Source organism: Canis lupus, chromosome 6 (assembly GCF_048164855.1).
Source record: "Canis lupus baileyi chromosome 6, mCanLup2.hap1, whole genome shotgun sequence".
Classification (NCBI taxonomy): domain Eukaryota; kingdom Metazoa; phylum Chordata; class Mammalia; order Carnivora; family Canidae; genus Canis; species Canis lupus.
Window position 1 is genome coordinate 9312297 of NC_132843.1, and position 8796 is coordinate 9321092.

The 8796-nt window shown below is 39.2% G+C and overlaps 1 long non-coding RNA gene across 1 annotated transcript; it reads right to left on the bottom strand.

Moving 5' to 3' along the window:
- Positions 1-3152: 3152 nt before the first annotated feature.
- LOC140634984 (uncharacterized) lies at positions 3153-8516 on the bottom strand. Its single transcript, XR_012032316.1, has 4 exons — positions 8319-8516; positions 4281-4364; positions 4048-4151; positions 3153-3794 (listed from the first exon to the last, which is right to left on the bottom strand). It is a non-coding gene; the product is annotated as an uncharacterized lncRNA (long non-coding RNA).
- Positions 8517-8796: the final 280 nt, after the last annotated feature.

The window sequence follows — 8796 nt, forward strand, 5'->3', positions numbered from 1 at the left end:
GACAGACTTTCCTTCTTTTCTTATGGCTGAATAATATTCCATTATGTTTATAAGCCACAACTTCTTTATGCATTTATCTCTCGATGGGAACTAATAATGTCTCTATGTCTTAGCTACTGTGAATAATGCTGCAGTGGCATGAGGGTGCAGATATCTCTTCAGGATTGTGGTTTTGTTTCCTTTGAATATATTCCCAGGAGTGGAATTATCCATCCAGATGATTCTGTTGCACAGTGAAGTTTGAGAACCATTGACCTCCATGTAAAATAAACATTGGTTTATTGAATGAATGCGAGAGTGAAGGAGGGAAGAGACAGCATTTCAGTCATGACCAGTCAGTGTGAGAATAACACACCTCCAAACCTCACTGCGGTAGCCTGGAGAGCCTTTCAAGCTGGACAAGATAAAGAAGGACTCTGCCTCAAGTCAGACCTTTCTCTTGACTTGCCTGACGCTAGGCCAGTAGTGCAACCAGAGTTATCCATGGCCACACTGGAGTGGTTAGCCCCTCCAAACACTCCACTTGATTGAACAAGTTCCCATCTTCACTCAGGAGTAAGTAGCCAACAGTCAAAGCCTGCATTCATTATTGATTATCTTTTGAAGTTTTACAGTATATTTATAGTTTTCTAGGCATTGAGATCTTCCTTCAGATCTAGAAAATGATGACCCTGTCAGACATCAGGTGTGACTGTTGATTGATGTTAGAGGTGATCACAGATACAGCTCCCCATGACAGGCGGCAGGGGCACCCTGTGGCCATGGGAGCCTAGATGTTGAGTCTAAGATGCATGGTGGGTGGTCCTGTGGTTCCCTCTGGCCAGTTTACATTCCCCTATCTTCCTTATCTATCATCCATCACACTAGAAAGAGGAGGTCAGAGCAGATGGTCAGGGCGGGATTTGAAGAGGATGGGGAGAGCTAAACGAAGAGCCCAGAAATAACCGAGAAATTTGGGGAAGAGATGGAGCAGATGAGGCCCATGCCAGTAGGTAACAAAGCCATGAGCAGCAGGATTCAATCACATGCTTCACTCTCATACCAGCAGCGGGCTCCTCTTTCAGAATGTTATCCTAAAAGGGGGGAAAAATTAATGTGATCCACACAGAGAGTTTTCTCAGTTGTGCTCATCATCCCATGGTGCCACGAAGTTTGACTGTCTTGCTTAATGGAACTAGCCCCCCGCATTTGTGTGATGTTGGGCAAGTCACCTTCCTCTTTGGACCTCAGAGTTGAGCCAGCAGTCCTCACCATATTCTTGCAGATCAATGATTCTTTACTTCCAGATTCTCTATCGCATACCCTTCATTATAAGGTAACACAAGGCAGCAGAACTCCCTGTGTGGTCCAGGGCAAGTTTGAGAATCTGTCTTGAGCTGTGCCTCCATCCCTCTCTATCACACTGCTCTGCTCTTTGGTCTCTGCTGGCTTTGGACCAAGGCCTGAGTGCTGTCATACTGGGATGACCTCCTGATCCTGGGTCTCATGTGTCCTGTAGCCATCAGGGATTATTAGCAACACATCTGCCTGGGAGAGAACCACTCACCCAAACCTCACTCCTTCTGGGACCAGGAGATCAATGATGAGCAGAACCTTGCCCTGAGCTAATGGGCTGATGGGAGAGAGCATTTTGCCTTTGGCTTTCTGACCACAGAGTCTCACATTCATGAGCTGGCCCATCAGTATGCTAACGGAAAGCTATACATTGCGTAAGGCCTACAAAATACATGCAGTGGATAGCCTCATACCTTACTCTTTCTGAACAAAGCCAGCGCTGCCAGGTACTATATATATGTGGCTTCTAGGAGAGGCTGGTGCAGTTGCAGGAAGGCAGTCCCAGGCTGTTATAAATGGAAGCACATTGTTCACTTGGTTTTTGTAAAGATGCCGGGGAGGGCCACCAAAATCCTCAGAGGTTACCTCTATGTGTTTTCCCCTGACCTTTCTTACCAGAAAGCATGTCATCCAAACCCTGTGATCTTTGGGAGGAAGCAGCTTTGGACTGTTCTGTGTTAACCTGAGTGCTTGTCTACTTTGGAGTGTCAAGGGCTGCCTGAGACACTTGAGCCATTTGTAATCCCTTCCCTTCAGAGCTGATCCACAGGAGCACTATGGAAGTCTGCATTTCTATTTCAAATTACAACCTTTGTCACTCCAACTGTCACCAACTCTTATTACCTTTTTCTTTGAAACTGTTCTAAATTCTGACGTACTTTTCTCAAATGCTTTGTTTTGCACAGTGTCTGTAGCTGTGAATGTGTCTTTCAGACAAGACACTTAGAGAACAAATGACATACAGCTGTTGGGGTCACGAGAAATGGAAGTAGCAGCACACACAAAGGAGGAACATGTAATCCAATCTGTCTTAAAAGACCAGCAAGGCAGGGGGTTCCATTTGTTGAACAGAACATTATGTACTGTTGAGTCATTGTATTAGTTCATTTATCCTGTTCCAGAAATTTCTCACGACACACTGTACATTTGTTCATTCTAACACCATTCTCTAATTTCAATAAAGAGTACAGGCCATTGAGTCTATCTGGCCAAGTTCAAATGCCCTCATCACTTGGACATACTTGCTCTTCCCGTGATAGCATCATTTCATTAGAAATGATAAGTTTCAATTTGTTGTATTAAAACACAACAGAATTGGAATTCCAAAGTAGTGAGGGGAAATTATGCCAAAGAAAAGTGGTGCCAGAATAACTAACTATTTAAATAAGGTATTTTAATGCGTTAAATATTAAGAAAGACAGAATAAGGAAGAAGATTAACTCAAGAAAATATATTAGCAACATAGCTAGAAAGGAAGCATTTGATAGATTTGATGATGTAAAAACTTAACTTTATCAAAAAACAAAATTTAAAGATCATTAGGAAAAAAATGACCTTTTCAAATTGGAAGTATAACAAATGCTTGCTATTCTTACAGAAAGAGCACTTCAAATCAGTAAGAAAGCAATGAAAACTCTACTAGGAAATGGACAAAAGATATGAACAAGAAATTCACAATACAAGTGGCTCAAATGAAAATGAAATCTATGATAAATATTTTATTGCAACAAGAATCAGGAAAATGCAAATTAAAAATAAAAATGAGATGTCTCTTCATATCTATTTAATTTGCAATCTTTACAAAGAACAGTGATAACTTGTATTGACAGAGGTTTAGGAAAACAGGCATTCTCATGCATGACTGAAAGGAGCATACATTTAATAAAGAAGAACTTCAGTTTTAGTACAACTTCAACAAATATTTATTAAGGACACATGATTATGTGCCAGGCACGGGACATAAGTCAGTAAGGTCACGAAGCATCCTGCACTTCTCAGAGGCTTCAATCTAGTTGCAGAAGGTTGAAGGGAAGGAGAAAAAGTATATACAGAGAGTAATTAGAAGATACCTAATATATGCTAGGATAATGATATAAGAATATTCAAACTTCACAAATTGAATAGTTCTGCATAGCTGCAGAACTCCAGGGGAGATGTCCTACCTATAGTCACCTCCCCCACACATCAGTTTTTTGGAAGGGAATTCCCAGGAGATTTCTCACATATTCCGGGAAAAAAAGTTGTCAATATCTTTCCATTCCTATCTTCTCGTTGTCCTCCTCTTCTCCTAAACTAGTTGAGCAGCTACTTCACCATTGCCATGGCTACAGTGGCCTCTAAGACAAGCATTCTGCACTGCCCGTGGCATTCTTTCTGACACCTTCAAAGCCATAAAACCAGTTCCAAGGAAGGTTCTGCTCCGTTCAGGCCTTCCTTTCTCAGAGGAGTTGTGCTCTGTTCTATAAAGAAATACAGACCATCAGATTTCTGTGCTCATAAAGTGTCTGATGCTAGCTTTCTTCCCAGGATCGCCCTGAGAAAAGTTATAGAAGCTAGAGGGGGAAGTATAAACTCCAAGAATTTTTAAAACCAAGAAAAGCTCTGTGGCAACTGAAGGTAGTTTTGAACTGATGTAAATGGGGGTGGTGGTGGGGTGGGGCAGGTCACTGGAGGTGTCACCATGGAAAAGGAAGAATTAGGTTCTGCTCTCACTTTCTCCTTGAGATATCCTGAGACAATCCTCGCCTGCTCCTTCTCCAAGTCAGCAGCAACAGTCCAGGACACTGGTATCAACAGGATTCTATCAGGAGTAACAGCTGATAAAAAAGAGAAAATGGGAGAAAGACAATACCCATTACAACCCACAGCTAGAATTTCAGACAATAGTAACTTGATGGGAGGAATGAGGGAACCAGAGAGATATGAGAATGTGCCCAAATACTTACCAGTTAGTGGGAAAATAGAATATTGTTGAGTTTTTTAAACCAATAGGAGCAAGTAATCACGAACAATTTTAGGTTTCAGGACACCTAGGGACAAAAATAGAATGTTTAGCTTTTAAAACATCAGAAGGAAACCCAATCCAAGGGAAAACAGGAAAGGAGAAAACAAGAACAAATAGAGAAAACAAAAATTTGAGTACATGAAGTACAACGGCAGGAACAATTTCTAATATAGTCATCAACAAATATACATGGGGCAAGCACACATAGTAAAGGGCAGAAGTTTTAGGTTGGATTCAACAGACTCAAAAGTTTACCATAAATTATCTGCAAGAGAATGCTTTAAAAAGACACAGAAAAATGATGGGAAAAGTTGAAACAGGTAAATCTGAAGTAGAAGAAATCTTGCTCTCTTGACAATAAAGAATATAAATCAAAAACACCAAAAGGGACAAATGGATGTCTGATAAGTGGAACAATGGAATAGGAAGATGACAGTCATATACACACATGACTAACTGTACCCTCCTACTGTATTAAGTAATATTGACAGAACATCAGCAAGAAACAGAGAAATCCACAATTTTCATTTTCAGGGGGGACAGAAAGGTTTTTTTCAAAAGACATTGGCCAAAATTTTCTAAACTGTAAAAACATCAAGCCACAAATTCAAGAATTTCTAAGAACCCTCAAAATAAACACAAAGACCTAATTCAGCTGAACCCTGAAAAGCAAAGAGCAAGAGCACAATCTCTAAACCATCTAGAGAAAAATGACAAAACAACAGCAGTATGATCAACTCCATATTCAGTTGGGAATGCAGGAAGCCAGATGAAAATGCAATGTTTTCATGAAGTGCTGAAAGGTCATAGCCTTCATCTAGAATACCCCACTTGGTGAACATGTCCTATCCAGAGTAAAAGAAAAATAGGCAAAAGATCTAAATAGACCTTTTACCAAAGAAGAGACATAATGGTCGATAAGCACATGAAAAAAAATGTTCAGTTGTAAATGGGATTATTTATCTCTTTCTGTTACTTCATTACTCATATATAGAAATGGAACAGATTTCTATAAATTGAATTCTGTATCCTTAAACTATACTGACTTCATTTGTTGGACCCAAACTGACATTTTTCCAAGGACATATAAATGGCCAACACACACAATAAAAAGTGTTCAACATCACTTATTAGGGAAATGCAAATCAAAACCACAATGATATATCACTTCACACCTGTCAAAATGGTTAAAATCAAAAACACAAGAAATAGCAACTGTTGGGGAGGATGTGATGCAAAAGGAACCCTCGTGCTAACTGGTACAGCCACTATGGAAAACAGTATGGAGGTTCCTCAAAAAGTTAAAAATAGAATTAAGTCTTGATCCAGTAATTCCACTCTTGGGTATTTACCCTAAGAAAACCAAAACACTAATTTGAAAAGATATATTCAATCATATGTTTATCGTAGCATTATTTGCAATAGCTAAGACGTGAAAGCAACCCAAGTGTCCATCGATAGATGAATGGATAAAGAAGATGTGATGTATCTAAATACAATGGAGTATTATGCTGCCATAAAAAGGAATGAAATCGTGCCATTCGCAGCAGCATGGATGAACCTAAAGGGTATAATGCTAAGTGAAACAAGTCAGACAGGGAAAGACAAATACTATATGATTTCATTCATATGTGGAATTTAAGAAACAAAACAAATGAGCAAACAAAGAAAAAAAGATACAAACAGAAAAATAGAATCTTAAATACAGAAGACAATCTGGCGGTTGCCAGAGGACAGGTGGGTGAGGGGACGGGGGAAATAGACTAAAGGGATTAAGAGTACACTTAATGAGATGAGCACTGACAAACGTATGGAATTGTTGAATCATTATCTTGCATACCTGAAACTAATGCAACACGTTATGTTCAATTAAAAAAAGAAAATGTTCTATGTCATTGGTCATCAGGAAAATGAGAATTAAAACCATAGTTAGATACAACTACACACTGACAGAATGGCTAATTATATTTTTTTTAAATGTCAAATGTGTTGAGGTTGTAGAACAGTTGAAACTCATTAATTTTTGGTGGGAAAATAAAATGATACAACTGCTTTGGGAAAAGTTCTGGCAGTTTTTAAAAAACATAAAACTAAACATATAATCACATCTCAGCCATTCCATATCTACAGAAATGAAAACATGTGTTCATAGCAGCTTCAACTTAGACAAGAATGTTCATAGCATCTTTATTCATAAAAGTCCCAAACTGAAAACAGCCCAAAGTGTCCATTAACAAGAGAATGGAAAAACAAACACACAAAAACCTCGTAAATTCATACAATGGAATAAAACTCTATAATAAAAAGTAATTAATTTTTAGTAGTACTTGCAACACATGGTTGAGTCTCAGAAGACATTATGCTGTGTGAAAGAAGCTTTACACAATATGGTATAACTGTTGATTCTATTATTCTATTATTATTTTTTTTCACCATGACAAGTCTTGCCCATTTGGAAGTTCTTGTATAAATGGTGTCCTTAAAAGAAAAACTGTAAATAAGCTGATTTCTTTTGGAGGATATTCACACTGAAATATTTATAGAGAAGTGTACTGATGTCTATGATTTACCTTAAAATGCACCCAAAGTGAGATCGATTAAAGTATGGATAAGAGGGATAGATGGATAGATAGATGAGGGGATACATGAGAAAAAGGCAAAATAAGATGTTAGTGGTAAGATCTAAGTGGTGTTTATACAGGTGTTCACTATAAAATTGCAAAAACTTTTCTGTATGCTTGAAAACTTTTCTGTACGCTTGAAAAAACTGGACAAAAAATACATGAGACCCTTAGGAAGCAGATTTTCAAACTTTACTAAAAGCCATAGAGGATTTTATTACTAAACAGAGAGATGTCCCATGCTTTGTCATGGGATGCTACAATATTGCAAAGATGGAAATTCTCCCCAAATCCATGTACAAATTAAATGTAATCTTTAGAAATTCCCAGTTGTATGTTTTTACCTAACCAACTTAGATTAAACTTTATATGAAAGAATACATATCCAAGAACAGCGAACTCAACTTTGTAAAAGAAAAGAGTAAGAACTTGTCTAGCAGATTTCTCAAGATATTATCAAGCCATAATAATAGTAACATGCAGTAGTGGTACAACATACAACAGCAGACAAGTTGGCCAAAGAGGGAGCTCAGAGCAAGAGCCACATGTGTGCACAGGAGCATCATAGATGGCAGGAATAGCCTCACAGGCCAGCTGGGCAAGGATGAGCTATTCAGTGGGTAGTGCTTGGAGACTGGCTCCCTAAATGGGAAATAGAAGATGGAATCCCTTCTGTAACCACATATTAAATGAACACCAGATGAGTGAAACCGTAAAATGATTGTCCTTCTCCGATTGACTTTCTTCACTCAGCATAATACCCTCCAGTTCCATCCACGTTGAAGCAAATGGTGGGTATTCGTCCTTTCTGATGGCTGAGGAATATTCCATTGAGTACATAGACAACATCATCTTTATCCATTCATCTGCTGGTGAACACTGAGGCTCCTTCCACAGTTTGGCTGTTGTGAACATTGCTGCTATAAACATTGGGGTGCAGGTGTCTGGTGTTTCACTGCATCTGTATCTTTGGGGTAAATCCCCAGTAGTGTTTCACTCATATGGGGAATATAAGAAATAGTGAAAATGATTATATAGGAAAGGAGGGGAAAAATGAGTGGGAAAAGTCAGTGAGGGTGACAAACCATAAGAGACTCCTAACTCTGGGAAACGAACAAAGGGTAGTGGAAGAGGAGGTGGGCGGGGGGTGGGGTGACTGGGTGACGGACACTGAGGGGGGCACTTGGCGGGATGAGCACTGGGTGTTACGTTATATGTTGGCAAATTGAACTTCAATAAAAAAATATATATAAAAAAATGAACACCAGATGGATCACTTGCAAAACATAAAAACTATTGTGCTACCAAATGACTATCCAATAAACTATTTTGTAACCTAAGGACAGAGGACTTCTTACCCAACTTCAGAGCTTCAAACAGGCACATCCAAGACTCTCAATTTCTCCCAATTTCCTGGTTGGCCCCAGTGCAGTGACTGACTCCTCCCCAGTCACATCAGTTCCTGAAAACAGACGCCTGAGGGCCAGATGCCCATCGTTTCAATCATCACTCGGACAGCATCCCAATTCATCATCAGCTAAAACGTGCCATGCCTTCTGCAAAAAACACAGAATAATAATATTGTATGAAAATTGTAACATTATATTTAAAAACCACCAAAGAGCAAACATCCCAATGTAAACAACAGAAATAACAGGTTCATTTTAGTGGCAAGATCTTAAGTCGTTAGTCTTACCTCTGCGCCTTTATAGATTTGACAACATGACTGCATTGAGCAGACCTTTGTGATTAGGGGGTAAAACTCATTTTCCCCACAGAGGTCAGGAGATTGGGAGCATTGCTTTGAGTAGGTGTGTGAGCACCTTGCTCTAGGGG